The following is a 24,707-nucleotide window of genomic DNA, read 5'->3' as shown; positions in this document are numbered from 1 at the left end:
ATAAAAAAAAAAAAAACATGTTTTTCACTTAGAGGACAAAGAAGAGACTGTGGGTGAGAAAGGACTTGATGAAGCTGATAGGTCCTTAAATAGTTTATTCTAAACCTAAGATGACATGCATGTGTATCATAAGTCAGGTACGTAAGTGCTTGTTGAAAGATAAAAAGCTTGTTAATTGATTCAGGTGGCAAAAAAAGATAAAGACAACACATTAGTGAGACAGACAAGACTTAAAATGATGTAGCGAGTTATTAAATTGTCAAACAGATACAATTCTTTATTACGCTTTTGGTAATAAAAGCATTCTGATTTATGTGACAGTACTGTACTCCAGTGTCCCTGCCACTCAGAGCAGGAAGATTTTGACACACAATATAAGGCTTCTTCACGCTTATCTCATCAAGTTGTGTGCAAGCTGCACAGCAGACAGCATCAGTCATACTCTCAAATGATTAAACCCAACTTCTATACACTTCAGATAAACATATGAAAGGCTGTACACATTTCAGCTCTGTTTTTGTGTACCATTCTCTCCATGACTCTTGTGTATACTCTATTAATCCCTATTAACCCCTCTGTCTCTTATCAACATCAACAAGACTATCAACAATGCCCCTCCAAGGAGGTCACAGAGGATAATAGGGAAACATTCCAGATAACATTTGTGCGTGTGCAAAAGTTAGAGTGCATTCCCTGTTTTTATGCACGCTTCCTTGCTTGTGTTGCTGGATATGTACACAGTATCAGTGCAAAACCTTTTTTTTTTCTGCATGCATTTGATGGTGTGTGTTGATCAGAGAACAGGTTGAATGGATTAGCGGATTATCAGTGCTTGTGTATATGCTCTCTGTCTGTTTATTCAGATCTGTTTGAGGGAAGGATTTGGAAGAGGCACCCTGCCATTGATCAAACCAGCCAAGGTGAGCAATGAACTGAGCCCTGTCTCTTTACGCTTTATTGACTCCAGTTTATATTCATGTGTGTGTGTGTGCGCGCGAATATGGATAAGATAGGATGTGTTAAACCCTAAAAGGAGCTATATAAGAGCAACAGTCATTCAACCTATTAGAGTTGACACAAATTAGGCACAGTTCTTTTTCTTTTTTTAGCAGATTTAGGATTTAAAAAAATACTATTTCGGAACAGTGGAAAAGGAGGAAGAATAATTTAAAAAAAACTGTATGGTTTGTTTCACTATATGAAAATATGGGGGGGGGGGGGGGGGGGGTTAAGAAGCAATATGTCATACAAAAATGATAATATGAGTAAGGATTAGGTTATGTAAGGGTAAAATGTGAGGATAAATATCAGTCAAAAGCAAAAGGCTGGATAACAAAGAACAACCCTGCATGTAAGGAAAATAGCAGCTGTGTACAGAAGAGTTTGTTGTTTTCTTTTCTTTTCAGGTTGTAAGAACAAAAACATCAGAAAATGAGAGGGAATAATATATGCGGCATCCCTGGGAGCGGAGTGACGACAGGGAAGGAGTGCAGCACACTAGGAGTTGCTCCACCAGGGTGGCAGATGAAGCAAAATAGTGAGCGGCGATATGGTGAATAAAGGGTGGATTGTGTGCAATGCAGATGACAGCCAGGCGGCACAGGAACCTTTATCTCACTGTGACACAAGGAGCTTAATACTGTCACCTGCGCTCCCTTTCTCTGACCTCCTTCACTCTCCTTCCATACTTCTCTCCTCACTGAACGACTGACGCTGCTTTCTTTTTCTCTGCTCAGGTCTTGGCAGACTGAATATCTGAAAGATGGTTTTTCTGTCCCTCACTCAACATTTTTTGGCTTAATTTTTTTTTGCAAAGACCAAGAAAACCAAACACTTGCAGATGAAAGCACATTTGTTGAGTAAGACACTTTCCAGATAACAGCTCCTCTGTCTGTGTTGGGGGTGCAAAGCACAGAGGGGGCGGGGGGGGGGGGGGGGGGCTACATGTCTCTAAAGATTCAGCTTGACTTGAAACGTAAAGTTTTTTTCTTTTTTTTTACAGTTTTTGTGTGCAACTGGGAAAGTGCATGCCGTCTGGGAAACAGGTATTACAACAAGAAATGGGAACGTATGTAGAAAAAAACATGCTACTCCTCATTAGAATATTGGGTAACGCTTTCTTTTACAGTACAGTACTTACAGTGTACTTAAGTGGTATTTACATGGTACTTATAGTGTAACTACTGGGTACTTTCAGGGTACTTACATGGTACTTTTTATGGAATTTACTGGGTACTTACAGTGTGTTTACATGGTACTTTCTATGGTACTTTACTGGGTACTTACATGGTACTTTTTGTGTCTACTCTGTACTTACATTGTACTTACTGTGTATTTATATGGTACTATTTGGTTCATACCTATGTGGTACATACTGGGTATTTATAATATTCTTACTGGGTATTTACATGTTGTGCAAAGGTGTCTTTTATGGTACTTACCACATGTAAGAACAAGGTAAGTACAAATAAAGTACCTTGACCTTTAGGTCTGCACTCGCTGCACGTTTCATGGTATTTACCATGAATTTACCACAGAAACTACCCCTTAAGTACAGTGAAACTGTAACTGTAAAAGAAAGTCAGCCCTATTTCCACTCAACTACATGGTACTTTCCTTACTAAATACTGGGTATGTTCACTTGAATAGTACTTGGTACTTACCCCTTAAGTACAGTGAAACTGTAACTGTAAAAGAAAGTCAGCCCTATTTCCACTCAACTACATGGTACTTTCATTACTAAATACCGGGTATGTTCACTTGAATAGTACTTGGTACTTACCCCTTAAGTACAATGAAACTGTACTGTAAAAGAAAGTCAGACCTATTTCCACTCTATTACATGGTACTTTCAGTAGTAAATGCCACTTATTACCTTCCCGTACAGTGTACATGAACACACTTGGTCTTCTGACCTCACCACATGAGACAATGCTAACCTGTTGGTAAGGGTAAAGTAACTACATTGTAAAAAAAATATACTGGCCTGATTACTTCTTGTAACATGAGGCAAGTTTAAAGAGAAACAAGACAGCTGTGAAAACAACAATCTTTAATATGATACATGTCTGCAGCATACAAAGTGTCATCACAATGAAATAGGTTTTAAGTACAAAACAGTACAAAGGAGAATTCTAAAAAACACATTATTGGCCTGAGGGTCGTGCTTTTTGTCCAGTTTGGTAAAGGTGCAGGACTTCTTCAGAGTTTGTAACTGCAAGAAAATTCACAATATGAGCTCAAGTGAACATAAAAAGCATAACGACTTTGATGAAATACAAAATAAATTTTACTTATTTAATCATTTCTGTAATGAGTTTGATAAATCTCTATGAATTTTTGTATCGCTTTGACTGTAATGCTTGAAATTAATCAAGTACTATCCTCATTTAAAAACATAATAAATTATTCAAAACTTAACTTTTTTTAAATATTGTTCTAAAAATGAACTTTTTTAAATATATATTATATAATGTCAGGAAAATATGTAAAACAACAAGGCTAAATAATTAGTTTTAATACTAAAAACACCCCGAGTGTGTGTTTTTGTTAAGTATGGCAGGGGAAGTAAAGTTGCAAATTCCCAGCGCACTTGAATGCAGCACAACTACCCCCAAAGTGAACGTGCAGATTAATCCGGAGAACCTCGAGGCGCGCGCAACAGTTTGAATTTATCTTCATCTGGCAGGTAAGACAGTGTTTTTTTTTTTTTTTTTAAATATTGGATAAATTACATGTAAATATTTAAACTGATCAAACTTTATAAAGAAGCTAACCTCGTGATTTCAAGCCGCTATCTCTGTGTTTGAAACGTGACGTAAGAGCCTGTCTACCTTACTGCAATAATTTCAGTTATTTCATGTATACATTTTCAAAGTTTGTAATGAAAATCTACAAACATTTTTGTTACTTACCAGGAGAGAGGCACCTGTAAAACAAGCACGTAGCCTAAATGATAAAGTCTGTTGTTCTGTGCTCGTTTGACTGAGCGCACGTCTTTCTGGGAAAATCAAAGAAAGGCGTTTATTTAAAATAATGATGACGTACTTCCGTCTTTTTACCGCTTTAGATCAGCTATGGTGAAGAAGACATCCCAGACGAATCCGTGAAGCCACAGGAGAGTAAGCTAAAGTAAGCTAAATCCACCAAGTGGACATATTATTTACATTAATGAAGAGTTTAAATGCCGTTTCCCCATTTTCTTTTCTTTCGCCGTTTTTATTTTATTTTTATTTATTTATTTATTTTCAAATATGATAGAGACAACAATACCACCCAACAGTGAATGTAAATGTTTGAAAATTAAAACATATTTTTGTGAATAACTGTGTTGAATTTGAAATTGCCTATTTATTTATTTTTTCCTTTTTTTTTTTTTCCTTTTGGCAATTATTTTTCCTTTTCTTTTACACTGCAATGTTTTTCATGCTAATGCAAATTGTAGGTGCGAATAATATTTATAAAGAATAAATACACACAGCAATTGCCAATTAAAACATTGCTTTTGTCATTCTTTGTCTAAACAAATTTGATTTTTTTATGGCAATTTTGATTTTTTTTCTTTGATTTCTTTTTTGTTGTTTTTGTTTATGTAACTAAAATATAAAGTTGTGAATAATTTATTGTCATGTTCATAAATGAGGATAATTGATTAATTTCAAGCATTACAGTCAAAGCTATAAAGAATTCACAGAAATTTATCAAACTCATTACAGAAATGATTAAATAAGTACAATTTATTTTGTATTTTATCAAAGTCGTTATGCTTTTTATGTTCACTTGAGCTCATATTGTGAATTTTCTTGCAGTTACAAACCCTGAAGAAGTCCTGCACCGTTACCAAACTCTGCTGAAAGAATTTTGATGGACAAAAAGCACAACCCTCAGGCCAATAATGTGTTTTTTGGAATGCTCCTTTGTACTTTTTTGTACTTAAAACATATTTCATTGTGATGACACTTTGTATGCTGCAGACATGTATCATATTAAAGATTGTTGTTTTCACTGCTGTCTTGTTTCTCTTTAAACTTGCCTCATGTTACAAGAAGTAATCAGGCCAGAATATGTTTTTACAATGTAGTTACTTTACCCTTACCAACAGGTTAGCATTGTCTCATGTGGTGAGGACAGAAGACCAAGTGTGTTCATGTACACTGTACGGGAAGGTAATACGTGTACATACCCAGCATTTACTACTGAAAGTACCATGTAATAGAGTGGAAATAGGTCTGACTTTCTTTTACAGTTACAGTTTCAGTGTACTTAAGGGGTAAGTACCAAGTACTATTCAAGTGAACATACCCAGTATTTAGTAATGAAAGTACCATGTAGTTGAGTGGAAATAGGGCTGACTTTCTTTTACAGTTACAGTTTCACTGTACTTAAGGGGTAGTTTCTGTGGTAAATTCATGGTAAATACCATGAAACGTGCAGCGAGTGCAGACCTAAAGGTCAAGGTACTTTATTTGTACTTACCTTGTTCTTACATGTGGTAAGTACCATAAAAGACACCTTTGCACAACATGTAAATACCCAGTAAGAATATTATAAATACCCAGTATGTACCACATAGGTATGAACCAAATAGTACCATATAAATACACAGTAAGTACCATGTAAGTACAGAGTAGACACAAAAAGTACCATGTAAGTACCCAGTAAAGTCCCATAGAAAGTACCATGTAAACACACTGTAAGTACCCAGTAAATTCCATAAAAAAGTACCATGTAAGTACCCTGAAAGTACCCAGTAGTTACACTATAAGTACCATGTAAATACCACTTAAGTACACTGTAAGTACTTTACTGTAAAAGAAAGCGTTACCGAATATTGCAGGACTAAGTTAGTAAACACTAAGCCAACAAACTGCTGCTGTGTTCCTATGAGGGCTGAAGAGGGCTATTAACCCTAATTTAAACTGTGGTTATTTGTAGAAAAATGACCGCAGATAAACAAGGTAGTTAATTTTCTATGAGTGCTTCTGTGCTTTGTCAAAATAATTGCCAATTTTTATTTTATTTTGATTCTCAAACAGTACATTACCGTTTCTGCACTCTCAGAGCCACAACACTTAATGCATGATGTCCAAATGGCATTGCATTTCAAGTGATTACATGTGCGGATTACGGGGAAGGCAAAGCCTTAAGTACCCTTCAGTAACTGACGATTTCATGGCTGTGATACACAAGTTTCCACATTTAAACCTAGAATGGCAAGTACAGATTGTTCAGTGGAACTCAGGTCTTTCCATTTCACGCTGCATTCTTCTCTAGTTTCTGTTCTGTTTTGATAAATTATACTTTGGTTTATCACTGGCCTCTTTTTACCTGTAACAAATCAAGGCTAAAGTTTCAATTAACTTTTCAGAGTGAAGTTTTATAATCACATTTGGGTGATTTCATTACCTGCATAAAGATGCTTCTCATGCAGCAGAGATTTGTATCAGATGAACTACAAAATTCAGTTTTGTGTATTTTCTTCACTATCCTGAATAAAAGGTGATATTCCCCACATTTCATCCATCACTGCTACTTTCTATTCACCCAAAACTTTCATGGTAGAATAATGATTAAAGTGAAACTCCCATTAGTTGTCATACACTTGGGTGTGTGAAATTGGTTTTCTGGATTTGAACCATCCCCTGGGGAAACGGTGAGCCGCAGACAAGCTGTACTCTGGAACCATTTGGTGGCTTAACTTCCCAATCAAACCTCTTAATGCCGAGTGTCAAGCAGGGGGGCATTGGGTCCCATTTTAAGAGTCTTTGGTATGATTCAACCATGGAGCGGACACTCTACCACTAGGTCACTGGTAAGAGGCCCTGCATTTCCATATTCAAACAGAGGTTGGTGGTACAAAATTATATAAAAAACATATTATATAAAACACAACTTGCTGTTTTTGTTTATTTTAAATATCTGGAAATAGAATAATTTTTTTAGACACATATCCACTGGATATGTGTTTTTACTCTTTTGTGTTTATTCACATTATATTTCATTCAACAATGAAAACCTTTTCCTAGAATTGCTAAAAAATAAGTTCCATTAGGTAAAAATGATTTTATTAAATGTGTTTCCTTTACTCCTGTAGATCTCAAAGTGACTTGCTCCAAGATGTATTTTCTTAACACACACTTGTTACAACTTAACGTATTATATTGTGAGGAAAAAATCCTATGCACATAATTTTTATCAAGTTTGTCTGATGTCAACATAAACAATGCCTTGCCTGCAAGGCCTTCTTCTCTTCTGTACAGCAGCTGTCTGATGTGTTTGAATCCTTTATAGTGCATCTTACAAAGCTGCCTAGAACTGTCTTCTACAATTTTGCTAACTCTTTTCTTGATGTAATGCCAACAGAGTTTACGATACAGTGCCTTACGCATCCAGCTGGCACACTTCCCTTGAGTAGGATTAAGATGGTAATCCTGTTATCATGGAATTTTTCTTGGCATGGATGCAGACCACACAAAACACACACACTCACATCTGAGATATACACAAATGCATAAGTTCAATAGAAGAACAACATAGTGGGTGACAGTGGAGGCTTGAAGTGATAAATACCCTGTGAAATGATCATCTCGCTTGACTTTAGAAATGATGACTACATTGGTTACGTTACATTGCATCGGTGTGACAATGCATGGATGACATGCAGTCTACCAAGAGACAAAGAGTTCTAGTACAGGAATACATCTGTTTAAATAAGATGTCAGCATCAGAGAGGAATTTAAAAACAAATCGGTAGAAAATAAAAATGATGACTTGCATGAGTAATGCAATTGCCTTTTTAGTAGCTCAAATGACTGCTATCAGAAATGCTGGTGTAGAATCCACAGTGCAGGATACTGGGCTTCTGACGGAAACAATAACCACTCCACAGAAAATGGTGTTTTGGGTGTTTTTAACATGTTCTTGTAGCATTTTCTTCATAATGGAAGACGTACAGAAAATAATTTAAGAACAAAACTCAATTTCTGAGTTTTTCTTTATTTCAATTGTGATGCATTAGGAGCAGATAAAAACCTGCCATTTGAATTCAATTGTGTTGTAGCAATTGAAATGGGCGGGCCAAAGCCTTTCTTCTCTGCTTGATTCTGGCGCACCCACTTGCAGACAAGTAGATTCATTAACGTCTTCATTTTCCTCATCTGTGCTGGCATCTGGCTCAAAACTGTACAGCTGGATTGCTCCGATATTGTTTGCCATTTTGTTGCACTGCTAATATTAGCTGGGGTTGTGAGAGGCTATAAGCTAGCAGTAGGGGTTGTAAACAAAGGGATGATGGGATATCAGCGGAAGGTTACTTTTATTCCAACAGCCCCGTCCACAACCTGGAGGAGAATTTCTGATGAACTCCTGCCATTCTGCAGAACTGATTTTAGCTAAAAACTGCATAATCATAAATAAAGGACCTTGGAGAACATTTACATTTTTTTTTAAATAAATAAATATATAAATAAAAATATAGGTGGACTTAAATAAATAAACTTAAAGATGACAAAGTTGAGAACAAAGGGGGAAAACTTAAAGGGTTACAAACCTGACCTGACAAACCTGAACTAAACCAAACCCTTGAATTTACAGAGAATGTTTGACTTAACTGAAGACAATAAGGAAACCAGGTGAGACTCACTGGGTTTTGTAAAAAACAAAACACATATTATAACATAACATGAACCAAAAAAAAAGGATAACTTATATCAAACAAATAAAATAAAACCAAAGGCTTTAGTCTTCACAGATACTTTTTAAATAATGCAAGGTATCCGGTAAAGAAAAATAAATCCCCCTGTAAAAGGATTGTTTGATACATCTTTTTTGAGGAATGTAGATAAAGGCATTAATGTAAATTGAAATAACTTTAGGAAATGTTTTGATTGCAACACATCTCATCTGTGGCACCACGATCCAATGATGAAGCCGACTAGACGTTTTGCTGATCTTAGTCTTCTCTTTTCCCCCCTGGTCTTGACATGAATGTGGTTTGAACGAACACAATATATACACAATATATTTGTTATTTGTTCAGAACTAAAAAATAAACAAAGAAAAAAAAAAGAGGTATTTAAAGTTTGCTACCAAAATAGAGATCAGTTACTGACTCAAATAAAGCAAAGTAGACTAAAAGATGAAATGTCAGGTTAAATTAAAGAAGAAAGAAGAAATAAAGAAGGTAAAACAATGGTAATAGTTTGTACTTATATCTTCAATTGAAATATGGTAAATTACTTTAATTATTAGTTTAAAACCCATATATATATATATATATATATATTCATCTTTTTCCCTCGAAATTGTTTACTGTTCATGACCCGACCCCCCTGTTCAGTGTTCCTGTTACTTTGTAGACACATACATCCAGCTATTCAGACCCTTTCTTTAATACTGTTAGCTGTAGCGAGGGGCCAGCCTAAAGTACATTGCGTTTCTATGGCAGCAGACACTCCACACAGGTAGTTTTCTATCCAGACATGTCAGCAGCATAAAAGCAGTCTTGTTTATGAAAAAAGTTTTATCATTGAATGTTTTAATTTTGTCATTTTTCAACTGGACAGAGGCAGTATGGTCATGTAATTTGTTTATTTTTTCATACATCTTTGTTATTAAAAGTAGACAGAAGATGTATTGCATGCAGATCTTTAAAAGTTTCCAAATAGTAAGAAATTGAGCCCAATTTAAAGTTTGAGCATGATGATACAACTTCTTGTGAGCTTCTGTTTGTATTTTTTTTTCTGCTCAACTGCCTGGTCACTTAATGTTAATTGTTTAACCCTTGTGCTATCCTAGGCACTTTAACATTGGCAGTGGGGTCATCTTGATCCCACAAGACAGTGCAATAAACCTTTTTTCTTCAATGATTTGTGATCCTCACTGGTGTCCATGGATTACATGAAATCCTCTCAACTTTTATCCACCTTTGTCATGGCAGGAATAACAGGTCAATGTAAGGATAGGGTCATCTGGACCCCATAGGATTAACACGCTTTTTATACGTTTTTAAGTGAAAGAAGTCAAGATTAAAGGAGCATGCTTTTAGAAAATATATCATTGTAGATTTTCACATGATTGTACTTTTTGTTTGTTAATGTGTGATTTAGGGTCATTGTTATAGTGAGGTACTCTATGAACAAAACTGTTGAACCTAAAAGTTTTTATTATAACCATCAACTTTTATTGTCACACCTTCATAATCTAAACTGAAACCTAATGGGCTTCTCATCATCAGTGCCCCATACACAATTTAGACTCAGACACACTTAGGACAGATTGATCTTCTGAAGCATTTTGCATCAACAATCCACATTTTCCAGAATTATGGTTAGATTTGTTTGTTTTCCCTCCATTCTCAAGTCCCTATATCTGTTCAGTGATTGGTACATATCAATGTCTCTTTAGCAAGTTTTTAGACATATATAACTTTTAGATGTTTTATGACAGCAGATTATGACAGCATCTCCATTTTTCACTCACAGAGTATATCTACCGATACATCTAATTCGTTTTGAAGCAGTTCCTCTGGAGATTGTCAAAGGAGAATCATCAAAGCAATCAAAACCTGCTCATTTCTTCAGGTTTTCTTTTTTTGTCTTTACAAATCATTTCTTACAGTCAGATTATCAGGTCGACATAAGTTAATTTTTGAAATGTTATTGTTTTGAATTTTAGTCAGTTCAAACAGCATTTACTAATCATCTGAAATGTTTTTTTAAACTTCGACTTATATGAAACATTTGCTTTCAGCCTCCACTTTTGGCAGTCTCCCCATCCTCTGCATCCAGCGATGACCTTGTTTGCATTTGGGTTTTGTTCCCGTTGAGTGCCTGCACAGCCTCGTGCTGCCACCCGATCAGCCCTGCTCTCATCCTCACTATCGATCGCCCTCCACTTCACCCTCAAGGACGGAAATCCAAAACCAGCATTCCAGACCACAGCCCCCATCTCCCTCTTCCATGTCCCCTCTCTTCCCCACATCTTTTTTTTTCTTTGCTGTGGCTTACCATTTTTCCCACCAATAGCATTCTTCACCTTTCCTTTGTATAGAAACCCAATGTACACACTTGTGCAGGTCTCACAAGCCTCAAGGTTGCAATGACCAGAAGCCCCATGAATAAATAATAAGGAGGTAGGAATCACTTTCAGAAAAAAGCATTTACTCCCCAATTGTGTTCTTGAAGAAGACATTTGTGTGTGTGCGTGCACTGTCCATGAGTGTGTAACTAAAGAAAGATTTATGAGAGAGGGTACAGTGTTTTGTTAAATAAAATGCCTGCTGCTCCAGGACTTAGCTTAAGCTACAAAACTAGGGAGTGACCACTATAACACTATAACAAAATAATTCTTTTTTTTTACTTTTTTTAATGCCTGACTTTGAGAAGATCAAGCATCAAATCACTCTGAAAGAGAAGCTCTGTAATTTGTTTAAAAGTGAGTGTGAGTCCATGTGTGGTTGTACATTAGCATGTGGCTCTGTGATGGACTGTTGAGGAGTCCAGGATGTGATCCTTATTCAATGGGATAAGGCTGGCATGGGCTCCAGCCTGTCTAATGATGTCATTGCTAGAAGAGAATAGGGATGGATGGATGGATGGATGGATGGATGGATGGATGGATGGATGGATGGATGGATGGATGGATGGATGGATGGATGGATGGATAAAATGAATACAGCATAATATTAGATAAATGATAAGTTCCATGTGTTTTCCTTTTCTTTTTCAGTATTGAAGTTGTTAGTGTTTAGCATGTTTAGTTCTTGAATTAGTTCTTGTTTTTATCATTTATGATTATGATGTATGATTTTGACCATATTTTAGACAGATGTAGAGTTTCTTACTTTGACTCTCAGATTTTCATTTGTATTCTGACAGTGTATCAGATGAATGTCATCAAGTATTGGAAAAGAAAAAAAGGGTTAATGGAACAAATATCTGAACTTTTTTCTCTGCTGGCAAATGAATACCTACCATTTTGTTTAATCAGGTCTCCACCTAAATCTTTTGATCACTTAGAACTGTGTCAAGCTTGGATAAATCTTGGATTTGACTTCTCCAAAGCAAAGCAGCTGTTTCACAAGTTGGCTCACCCAAAACTGCATAAAATGTTCTTGTGAGACAAGCTAACAGACATGGATATCTACTCTCATCACTTCACTACTTAATGGCACTGATTCCCATTTTTTTTTACAGCTGTTTGCATTCAAAAAAGGCTACATGATATTAAAGTCTTCAGCAGTAATGCATTTGGACTGAAAATGTAGAGAAAGTCAGTGTCAATCAGAACTCATGCATCGTATTCCTGTGATCTTAAATAGACCCATTAGAATGTGGGACACGAGCAGCTCCCCCCACAGCCAGAAACCAGGGACAGATAAAAGACTTTGATGCTCTCAAACAGCTCATCTGTTCAATAAAATATAAAGCTCTAAAGTTTTTAAAAGAGTCTGTGAGGTTTGCCTCACAGGGGGTATGTTTATCAATAAATATATAAAAATGTCATTAACACAAATTTGTTGGTGTATTCTTTCTTTTACAAGAGAGCAATATGAGAGCTTTCATGCTGGAATGGAGTACATCCATAAATGATAACAAAACCGCCAGAACACTTGAGTAACTTGCATATCTGCCAACGCCCAGAAGCCAGAACAAACTTTCTCATTGAGGGTTGGAAGGAAATAGACTTTACAAATACTTCAGCTGTGATTCTCTTCCTCTTTTTCTCTTTATAGAATTAGAAGTGTAAACAAAAAAGATGAAAAGTGGCGTGGAGGCGTGTTGCCAAACCACTGTGAGGAAACCTCTGAAATAGGATTCATTTCTTGAGGCTCCGTTTTTGTTGCACATGAAGTTTATCTTACAAGGTTTTCATTTGTTATTAATCCTACTAATGAAGCTTTAATTTAAACTAGCAGCAGCAGTTGGTGTTTTTGTGTTCTTGTTTATTTTTTATGTACAACACCTTGAGCTGTTTTTTTTTTTAGTTACGTGAAAGATGCTTCAGAAATAAAAATTTAAATTTGAATTTTTAAAAGGAGATTCTATAGATTTGTTCCTCACATATTTATATTTTTTTCAAATAACTATACAATTAGTTTGGCTAAAGTGCAATTTATTGAAAATATAGTATTTTCCAAGAAAATCTTTAGAGTTGGTCTTTTAAGTATAAAAATGACCTTTGCCTTCATTCACAGAATCTGCAGGGTTACAGTCATTTTTATGGAAGTGCGTGAACATGCAATGCTTGAACATTTATTGTAAGTCTAGTTTTTCTTTTTTTTATGTATTTCAAGGACTTGGTATGGATGGCTTTTCGATATTTTGCTTTTTTCTGCTTGGAATGAGCTGCAAAATCCCTTTGGAGCTGTTCGAACTAAAAAATCTTAAGTAATCTTTCAAATAGTTTGACAAAGCTTGAGAAAAATGTCTAAGCATCATCTCTTTATTTTTAATCTTTTGCAATCATATTAAAATTCTGATCACAGATATGTTCTTGCACACCAGTTGAGATTGACTCCAGAAGACAGAGAGGGATGGATGGATGGATAAATAAATGGATGAATGGACGGACATTCCTGAACAAAGAATGTCATAAAATCACCCACAATGTAAGGAGGATTAGAGAGCCAACCACACCACCCAGCCATTATAATGTGCTAAGTAATGTTTCTGCTTAAATAACACAGCACTCTGTCTGCTAAAAGTGCATTAAAATGATAAGAAAATGATAAGATAAGAAAAACAGCTGAAATTAATATGTAAAAAGTAAAATTGAAATGCATGATGGATGAGATACATGCTGCCTTTAGCGCTCTGCAGATTAAAATTCCATTCACTGTTGCCCAGTGTTTAGAACAGTACATGCTGACAGTCACTTTGCTACATGTTTGACAGCTACACACATGCTGTGAGGAGCTGGGAGTCAATAGATGCATTGTAGAAAAGTTTTAAAGAAAGTGAATGTGTTAGAGAGCCAACAGCTAACTCTAATCCTATAGACTGTCTTCTTTGCTTTGAATTTCAGCTGCTCCTTGTAGGGGTTGCAACATCAAATCATCTTTTCATTCACATATTGGGTTTGGCGTTGGTTTGACGGAAGCCCCAACGACCCTGCATTTATGCAGACTTGGAACAGGAAAACGAATGTTACCTAATTAATGCTGGTTTTATAAACTATAATCCTTTGGTTACATAATCAGATAAATCTAAATAGCATATGACTTTCCTTAATCATTTGTGAAAATGATTCTACAACAAATAAAGAATAACCTCTATACACGCTGACAAAGCTACCTTTTCAATATAGTCTTAAATCTGTTGCCATGCATTTTCTCTCCGAATCCCTGTGTGAATTGATGTTCACTTCAATTAAGTTCATTCATAAAACACCAGTTCACAACCAAGATTGTCAACAATTGCAGTACCAAAACGAACAAATCATGACACAAAGCTTTAATTTTTATCATTCAATTTGGTCTAAATAATTCCTATAAGCGCCTTAATTGTGTACCAATAGCCTATATAAACAGACAGCACTGCTGTTTACCATTTAGATGCCATCAGCAATTTCTTTTGGTGCAAAAGGCATGAGCTGGTGCCACATTGCCACTTGGTGCCCTATGCACAACTCTTGTTGCATGTAGTGGGAGCGGTGGAAATACCAACAAATTCTAACAGAGTTTTCAGTGTAATCCACTTTAAAAACAACAATGGAGGAGAAAAAAACTAACTCTCAATTAATCTTTTTAGTGGAAGATTGGGAAGAAATATCCAGTATTACCAGATTCAGTAAGGGCGACCGTCTGCCATGACCAGTTAAGGCTTGAGAAGACAGGAAAGAGACAAAACCAAAAAAAAAAAAAAAAAATAGAAACATGTAATAAGATTAGAAACCACAGCAATAAAATGAGGCAGATGAATAAATGTCATTAAACTCCTCTTCGAGGACACAACAAGTAAGACACAGCAGCAGTTAGGGACCATGAAGCAGACAAGCACAAAGTCATTGAACATCTGACGTAAGAAGAGATATGTAGGTGACTGCAAATGATAAAGAACGCGATGAAGATGGACCAACTTGAAAACCTTATATTCTTATTGTCAGATGTTAACCTATCCCCACTTCAAACCCAAGAGTTTTCAAAAGTAATGTAATAACTCATACAGATGAATTAAAAATGAGCAAATAAACCAATAAATAAATAAACCAGTTATAGAAACAGTGTTGGTTTATACTGACAATCTTTGCACCACAGTGGGCAAAAATCAAGAGGTTCTGTACGATAGATATAGGCCACTTTAGGTTTATACAACAAAATAAACTGATTTTTTGATTCTCACGGTCCTGGTTTCAATTGAAAATCTGAAACTTAAAAGAATAACAAGAAAACCCATAAGAAAATGGGTTCATAAACTTACAAAATATCAAACAAAAAAAGTCCACTTTGACTAATCACAACTTTGTTTTTTTGTTATCTTTGAAAAGGATGAGGTACTGAAAGCTGTAAAGACAGCTGAAGGAGACACTGGACTGAGGCAGATCAGGTCATCAATGCAGCATGTGGAGTGCAGCAGAAACTCAGTAAGCCCAGTGGGACCAATGCAGAATGCCGCAAAGTGCTAGTCAGGCAGTATGCACTGGAACAGAGGTCAGCATCCTCAATGTTTGTTCCACCATCAATGCGCCTCAACTTTACCTCATTTTATGTCAAGAGAAACTATGGATGCAAAGCCTATGGCTGCTGACTAGCTGTGGAACATAAGCAAGACATATGTAGTAAGATTAATAAATAGTGCAGTGTAAATTATAATTTATAGCAATATAATTTAGTTTCTTTAGTTCAGCTATTAGATTACTTTAAGGCTGTAATTGTTTAAAAAAAACATTTACAATGTTGATTTCCAGTGGTGTTCCTGTTGGAGCAGGAAAAAACACATTTCTTGTTATAGCCAAAATCTTATTAGATTTAACAATTTTCATTTAGTGCCACAAGGTTAAGTCTTAGGATCCCTGTTTTTTATTTTACTATTCACAACCAAACTATCATGCATTTTAGGCTTATATCTCATCACTTAACAAGAAATCAATCTTTATTTATATAGCAATTTTTTATATGACATAACACAAAGTGAGAAAACAAATATAAAAACAAGCAAAACCGAAATAAAAACAGAACCCCTAGCCTTATTTCACACTTCCCATCCTCTTAACTGATGGAGATAACCACTGGGAAAGAGGCTGAGGATGAAAACATTTGTTGGTGGTTAGTAGTTGGGACCTCCCCTCTCTGTGGACAGCTGCATAGCCAGCCATGGCAGGCGGGGACCCAGCGACACCACAGCGAGGTGGCGATGCAGATCCCCATCTAGAGCCGCAGCGGCTGGACAGCATGCTGACCCAGAGGGAGAGGATCCAACAGGGGAAGCTCTGAAAATAAAACTAAAAATAAACCATAATAAAATCAAATAAAATCAATAAACAATTAAAAAATAAAACCTAAAATAAGGAATATTAAAATAAACTATATTTAGTCATGTGTAAAATTATAACGATAAAATGGATAGATGAATAAATACAAAATATATAAAACTATTAAAAATAATACAATTATATGAAAGCCAGGTCAAAAAGATGGGTCTTGAGGTTTTTCTTAAAAAAAAAAAAAAAGCTCAAGATCCATGCAGATGATATGTTTTGTTTTGTTTATTCTTTTAAAAATGTTAACATTTCATTTGATTTCCAACTTACTCAATTCTTTGGTGAGTACCAATAAACCTTTAGGCGACAATTAACTAAACCTGAAAAAGATTAACTCATATTTGCCCCTGACATGATAGTTCCATAGATCCATTCCTTGAACTCCTTTCTTCAGTCAGGTTTTAGGAACCTTGATGATGTCTTTGATCAGTCTGAGTGCAGAGATCATCCTGAGGGATGTATTGTTTTGACATGTCTTTATCCTCTCTTAATTGAGGAACAATTTCTTGTTTTGATTGGGGAATGATGTATGCTTTAATTTCTTTCTTAGGTTGAAAAGACCTAAGATAGAGTGAGGTGGAAAGGATGATTCGCTGTGGCGACCCCTGATGGGAAAAGCCGAAAGAGAAAGAAGAAGAAGAGGTTGAAAAGACCTAAGCAGGAACCAGCAAAGGAGGCCACATTACACTGGTTTTACATTCACCTCACTGGCTGCCTATTGATTTGTAGAATCAACCATCAAATTCTTTTCCTCACTTTTAGAGCTCTTGATGGTCAAGCTCCCAAATACATATCTGACCTGTTGACCCTCTACAGATCCTCTTGTGGTTTAAGGACATGGGGTCAAAATGTATTTGTAGCTCCTAAAAGCCATTATGAAGCCCAGGGGATCTGTGTTTTCAGTCAGTGGCTTGTGGATTTCTGTGTAGCCGACTCTCCTGACTGATTAAAAAGGCAGTTGAAAATATTTCTTTTACGATGATCCTCCAGCCATATGGGCTGTCATTGCTATAGATTGTTTTGTTTTTTATATGTATTTTTATGTATTTATCATCTATTTCTTTCTTTCTTTAAAACAAATGAGGATTTCTAGTAAGTTAACCTATATTAATGTAAAGAATATATGAAAGAACAAAGTAAAAGAAAGAGGTTTAGTCTCAGTAACGGACAGTCTTTTTTACAGTTAAGGTCACAAAGAGCCATTTCAAAAGGCAACTTTCGTGATTTTAGTATTAAAATTTTACAGACCAGTTTTTCACATATTTGTTTTTGGATGAAGATGTTTTGTTTTAATAATTCTCTTTGAAAGGCAACAATTCATATCATTAAAAATCTTGAGAAATTCAGTTTGTAAGGGACATACATTTGTGGGATTAGATTCTAGTATGCAGATTTCATCACAGAAAGAAATTGTCTAATATCCTTGGTGCAGTTTACTTTTGTTTTGGACTTGTGCAGCCCCCAGTTTCTGTGGCAGGTAGGCATCTGTTTCAAGACTCAGGTCGCGCTTGGTGAAAAAAAAAAAATCAAGATTGCTTGGAAGGAGCTTGAGAGGTAAAAACCAAATTCCGTAGAACCATGGATGTTACCTATATCTTGCAAATTCAACTTTGAGCTTTTACATGTTCATTCCTTACAAAAAGAAACCTCAAAGTGGTATCTTGATTCATTCACGCATTTTTGAGTATTCCTCTTAAAACATGCTGACGTAAACCAGTTTAAACAGCCCCTTCCAGGGAGAGTCTGCACCGACAGCACCACCCCCAGGCCAACACACACACTTTCTCTACAGAGTTATCAGTGATCGGCAAAAACACTTCCTTTTTCTATGCACATTATGCGCGTCCATCTTTGCGAAAGGTTGGATGTTGTTTGTCTGACAATAAGAATATAAGGTTTTCAAGGTGGTCTATCTTCATCGCGTTCTTTATCATTTGCAGTCACCTACATATCTCTTCTTACCTCAGATGTTCGATGAATTTGTGCTTGTCTGCTTCGTAGTCCCTAACTGCTGCTGTGCCTTACTTTTTTTGTCTTTAAAGAGGAGTTTAATGACATTTATTCATCTGCCTCATTTTATTGTTGAGGTTTCTAATCTTGTTGTTCATCTTATTACACATTTTTCTGTATTTCTTTTGGTTTTGTCTGAGACACGCTGCCGAGGCCGGCTCTAGGTTGATGTCATGAAATGGGCGGCACCCACAAGGAGCAGAAGGCGGAGCCTCAGAGATGGAGTTATCTTACTTCCGGGTTGGAAAATAACTCAGAAAAATGACTAATATTTAATTTAAAAAATGTGTTTTTTTTGTGTGCCAAAGGTAAAATAGTCTCGTATTCATGGATACTGTTTACTATAAAAGGCTTAAGAATAGCATGGTTTAGGCCCTTTAAAGAAAGGCTGAAAGTGGGTATCCCTAGAAGATCATACCAACAAAGCCAATTCCTTAACTATTTGCCTTCTACAGATTTGCAGATTTGTTGGATGGTTCACTGCTGTATGCACAGCAAGTGTGAACCAGGCTGCATTTAATCCATCTGCATTGGTGGAACCTGGAGATGTGGAGGAATGGACTGTTAGTCCAGATTCTGCCTGCAGCAGTTTTGTTTTAGAGTCAAAGTGTGAGGAAGATGAGTAGGATGTTATGCTGCACTGATAAAGTAACATCTTTACACACACATGAACACACAATGGACAATGAAGAGTAGCTGCTGGTGATCCACTGTCAATTTCCCTATCTCAAATTATGGTGGCCTGTAACTGGCCGCGGGTATCTGCACCTTATTTCTAGTGCCTTTCTCTTCATAAGGTAAGTAGGATCCTGAGCATCTACACCCACAGCCATGACAAAAGTCCGAGACCAGTCAGCATTGGTAAATGGCATATACTTGTATAGCGCTTTCTAATTTCCTCAAAGGCCCAAAGCACTTTACAAACCCATTCACCCATTCACACACACATTCACACACTGGTGGCAGCTCCACTGTTGAACACTGGCACCAACCTTCCACAAGAGGCAAGGTGGGGTTCAGCGTCTTGCCCAAGGACATTTCGACACATGGTCGGGCAGGGCGGCAATCGTACCTGCAATCTTCCGATCAGAGGACGATCGGCCTACAGCTGCACCACGGCCGGCACATTTTAGGCAGGGGCGCAATTCCCCAACTGTCTTGTCATTGCATTTACACTCTAACTCACAAACGCCTTGGGTGACTGGAGCCTGATAGGTTACCCAAAGTGTAGAGTTGGTTTCAACTTAAACCAGCACCTGGCAGCCATTACGACCAGTGGTTTAATTGCTTAGAGAAACTTGAGGGCATCTCCTAAATTGTCCTGATCCACTTATGGACTCAAAACCTCCTCTCATCTGGGGCTGATGAGGCCTTCAGGTGGACTGGATCCCAGATATTCTGGGTCTATTCTTAAAAAATGGAAACTCACCCACCAAAGCTGGGTCTATGAGGGAATACCTTAAGAATTTGGGACTGGATACAATTTAAAGATTTAACCATTCCTCTGTGACACCACCAACATACCGGTACTTCTTTCACAAAAACAAATTCCTTACAAATGTGGACACATCTAATAAGGGAATGAGCAGGCTTTCCTACAAAATACCATGAAGAAAATCTACTAAAACTGATTCCCTCATCTTGTGTACTTTGTTAATATGACTTTTAACTATATCAAAACTGTCAGCCTCTTAAATGTATTTAACAATAGAACTCAGATGAACTTTTTAAAAATGTATTTTATTGAGTTAGCTAAGGTTAAAATTTTCATTGGAAAATATAAAAAAATGTTAACATTTTTATGTCAACAAACTGAGCAGGTGGAAGATAACTGCCTCTGTGCTATTATAATACTTCTGATCTTCTTTTGACATATGGTGTAGAATCTGAGCATCTGGCTCTGTTCTCGCATAACCCTCTTTTGTTTGATCATTTTGTAATTGCTTTTTAACTTGAAAACAAAATCTTCACTGATTCTAATTTTAAAAGACAAATAAAGTATTTTATCATTAGCAAAACGAGGTTTAGTTAAAAACTATAATCAAGCTTCTTTTTTTAATTTCCCATATGAAATAACTGTTGATGGTCAGAAATCTTATGCTGACACGACTACATCAATCAGCTGCCAATCTACACTTGTGTACTGACAACATTGTTCCAATAAAGCTCAGAGCCTTGAATTTTACAAGTTCCTGTTATAGCTCACAACTTGAAACAAATGCTGCAAAATCTGAAAACAAATGCAGTCTCAGTAAATCTGATAAGAATTTAAAGCGATTACAGCAACAAAAAGGACCTGAGCAGGACTCAAGCTACCCAATTCTCTCTGCTTATGGGAGAAAACAAGACTTTTTTTTTTTTTTTTTTTTTTTTTTTTATTGCAGACTAGTTGACCAAAAATCCAAGCAAGATTAAACAGTGCATCGTCCCAAGGTGAAGAAAAAAAGTCTGGCTTAACTTAAACGATTTAAGAATACTGTTTGATCCCATAAAAAGAGATGTTAAAATAATTGACTTTACTGTACACCTTTACACCTGCCCTAAAATAACATCACATAAACAATTGACTTCTTTTAGACCTCACTACTTCATTTGAAACCACTGACCACAAGATGTTAACAAAGTGATTTAAACAAACATTCTGCTTTGGGTTGTGCTTATTATTATCGATTATATGGTTTACAGAATGCAGGTTTGCTGGAAGCATGTGTGGATGCAGAATTGGTGGTCTTATTTCCTATAAAGCTAGGTTCGGGCATTTATTCCCATTTTTACTTGCTTGTACGTATTATCAATATCTTTCAAATTGATGATTTTATCACTTCTTCATTTGCTATTTTCTTCTATATTCTGTTTCATCCCATTGAGCATTGTGGGTTTTGCGGAGTAGAAAATACATTCAGTTTTAGTCAAGAGAGCTACTTTATCAAACTCTTTAATATTAGAGAATGAATTTGGTTTTAAAGTTTTTCCTTTCAGTCCAGGGTGTATAAAAAAAAGGTCTTTATAAAGCATAGCAAAACCATAAGTAGCCATGGTTCTGATCACATCAAGAAAAATGTATTTTTGTGGAGAAGGAATGGAGCCCAGGAAAAAAATCTTTAATTGACAGAGAGGAGGTCAAGGGTCACAATTTCGAGGACCTCACTTAGATTTTCCTGTAAAAATGGCTGTGGTCTTAGTTTTCTTTTGTTAGATTAAAAATATATATCTATATCTATATCTATATCTCTATATCTATATCTATATCTATATATATAAATGAACTAATTTCTATATATTTCTTCTTTTCTTCTTGTGGTAGCATTATTAGCATAGGTTTATTTATTTTATGTTGTGTTTTATTTCTTCAAGGCTGTGTGTTGTACACTGGATGTGTTTTGTGTGTGCATGCTGGTCGAAGAGAGCAGAATGGAGAGAAAGAGACAAATGATCAAATGAGAGAGCTATGGAACAACAGGCACGATTATAGGCAGGTTAGGTCAACAAAAGAAAATTAGATGTGATTGTTTTGCTTCTGCAGAGCCACATGACAAGCAGGAACTGCTTCTTCCATACAAGCGCATATTCATACACGTACATGCACACACACATTCATGCACAAGCACAGTCTTTCTTTGTGTAAACATAAAAAGAAGAAAACTTAGACACAGGCACTGATTTATTCATGCTGATGTGATGCCAGTAGACATGCATCCGTGAGGAACACCACTTTTCTCACCTCACACATTCCCACAAAAATACACACAAGGCACACAACCCCTCCAGAGTCACCTCAGTTTATTTTCTATAAAGTGCTGGATGCTAAAGCAGGCTAACACACACTAACCCCTGCACGATTACACACACATCATTTGGTTTAAAAATGTTTTTTTGTAGTTCAATGCAGAAAAGCAGATGTGCCCAGGGTCAGAGGATAGCATGCTGCTTTGAGTGCAAGAATGTGATCTCATATGACGGTTTCCTTTGTGTTTTCGGTTACAGTCCCTGTATGATTTTGGCCCCAATCCGATTCCCAGTCACTTCCTTTATCTGCTGATACGGAGTCCTGGTTCCATTTTTATTAACTTTCTATCGTCATTTAACACTTAAACTTCTGTGAAGTAGCTTTAACAATCGAGCAAAATATTGCAACTATCAACTTGAAAAAGTAATCACTAATACCTAGTAAAAATAGGTGATCATTAGTCCTGTGGAAAAGTTTGGTGACTGTAGCTTTTAGCACCTATTGAACATTTTTGATCATATGTGATTCATATCTCCATTAAAAATTCTTAAGAAAAGGAGCAATTACCCGGTACTTTCTTTTGTTTTGTTACATTGTTGTTATACCATCGAGTATTTATAACTACCTCATTTCATTGGAACAAAAAAAAATAAATAAAAAAAATAAACATTGATTAGTTTGGGTTGGTTCTGTGAGAGTACAGATTTTTAAATCACTTTTTCCCAAAACTTGCACATTATAGTCGGTCCCTTAGTAGCTGTCTCACAGTCGTCTCTCCATCGGCAACACAGGGAGAGCCATTTGTATTAAAAAGAAAAACATCTTTTTGAAATGCCATTGCAGTTCGTTGTTTAAGTCAAGACAAAACGATTGACACACTTGCTTTCAGTTGAAACCGTTTATTAACCCCAGCTACTATTTGAGCTAACCAAAGACACATTGAGTCACAATGCCCCAATTAACCAGAATTAACTACTGTGGTAATATAACCCAAAAAGTGATGTCCACGAATGTAGACGCCAGGTCTTAGGAGGTTAAAAGCGTTATCGAGCCCGGAAGTTTAAATGTGTGTGAACATCTTGAATATCTTTGCAAACTTAGCAAACTTGTTGTGCACTTCTTGCTCAAACTAGTGCCTTATTCTGTTGCACTTTACGTCAATAAAATGTTGTGATCTATTCATGGTATGCAGACTTCTAGTAGAGTATTTATCTGTTGTAATAAACTTGAAATATTTAATATTGATCATAAGAATAAAATACATATTGGATCTCTGCAAACTACGTGATTGGGCCCGATTTCCGACATCTGTCTTTTTTATTTTTTTAGTTTAATTAGCTGGCTGTATCATGAGCACATCTAAAATTAAGGCAAAGGGAATTTAACTGTGAATTGCAGTGGATTTCCATAAATGAACTGTTTATTAACCTGATCTGGTGCGTGGGTTTTTACAGCTTACTTTTCCCCCCCAATGTTATATATTAAGAATCCACCGATGCTGAAGCACACTCAGCTTTGCTGAAGGCGTATAAAATAAATCAATTGTTTACAGTACAGAACACATTCATCCAACCAACCAGTTGTTTGCAGAAATTACACCCGTGACCTCTAAGTCACAAACATGTCCTCAGCTCCAAAGTTGCTTCTTCTCATGGAAACGGTTTGCATTGGGGTAAGCTACATATGGTGACAGTATCATTAACCGGATAACAAACTCAGGAGAGCCAGTTTGCATCGTGGCTCAGTAGAGTTCAGTTCGTGTCACTTTAATAGAAGAGCGCATTTAACACAAACCATATTTTTCTGTGACTGCTAATCATAAAATGTATCCACGTGGCATGCAGTCTTTTCCCATTATCAGCACATTTTACCAAACAGCACTTGCCTGAAAACAGCAACTCTGTGTAAACAGACTTAAATCTGCCAGATTAAAGAAAGAAGAGCCCATGCCAACATCAGCAGCTGGATAAGACCTCTGGCCCTGCTTCATTTTCATCATCACATCAGCTCAAATTCAAGCCCAACACTAATATTCAGCAAAACTAATAAGTAGAGATCTGAAAACGTGGGATTTCTTGAAGAGAGAGGAGCAGAGAGCTAATCAAAGCTTGCTGATAATCCTGACTGGCGAAAGAACGAATGGGTAAGAGATAAGTGGCTCTGATCAACTTTATTACCATCTGCACAGAAACAAAAATCTCTCGCTGTCTTGCAAGTGAATGTTTCTAATTCATTCCTTTGATCATTTTCTGTCTCATTACATGAAGCATGCAATTTTTTTATTGCTGTTGTTATATAGTCACATTTTTTATTATTTTGGTGTGAAGCATTCCAATTTTAAGTATGTTTTCAACAAAAAAACAAACAAAAACAAAAAACATAAAACTTTAATTTTTGATTCACAATTCCTAGCATGATCTGTTAGGATCCTCCAAAGCCAGCCTGCACATTTAGTTGTAGTGGACAAGCAGTCCCTTGGCATCTGAAAGTG

General features: G+C 36.3%; 1 protein-coding gene and 1 long non-coding RNA gene across 4 annotated transcripts in view; one reads left to right on the top strand and one right to left on the bottom strand.

The window, feature by feature from the left end:
* The window catches only part of mdga1 (MAM domain containing glycosylphosphatidylinositol anchor 1), a 204,292-nt gene that overhangs the window by 110,280 nt on the left and 69,305 nt on the right, over positions 1-24,707 (bottom strand). The window lies entirely within an intron of this gene.
* LOC144991206 (uncharacterized) lies at positions 4,004-5,004 on the top strand. The gene is made up of 2 exons (XR_013655168.1): positions 4,004-4,131; positions 4,809-5,004. It is a non-coding gene; the product is annotated as an uncharacterized LOC144991206 (long non-coding RNA).

Source organism: Oryzias latipes, chromosome 3, assembly GCF_053564925.1.
Source record: "Oryzias latipes strain Hd-rR chromosome 3, Olatipes_Hd-rR_3.1".
NCBI lineage: Eukaryota > Metazoa > Chordata > Actinopteri > Beloniformes > Adrianichthyidae > Oryzias > Oryzias latipes.
This window is presented reverse-complemented; position numbering and strand designations above follow the sequence as displayed.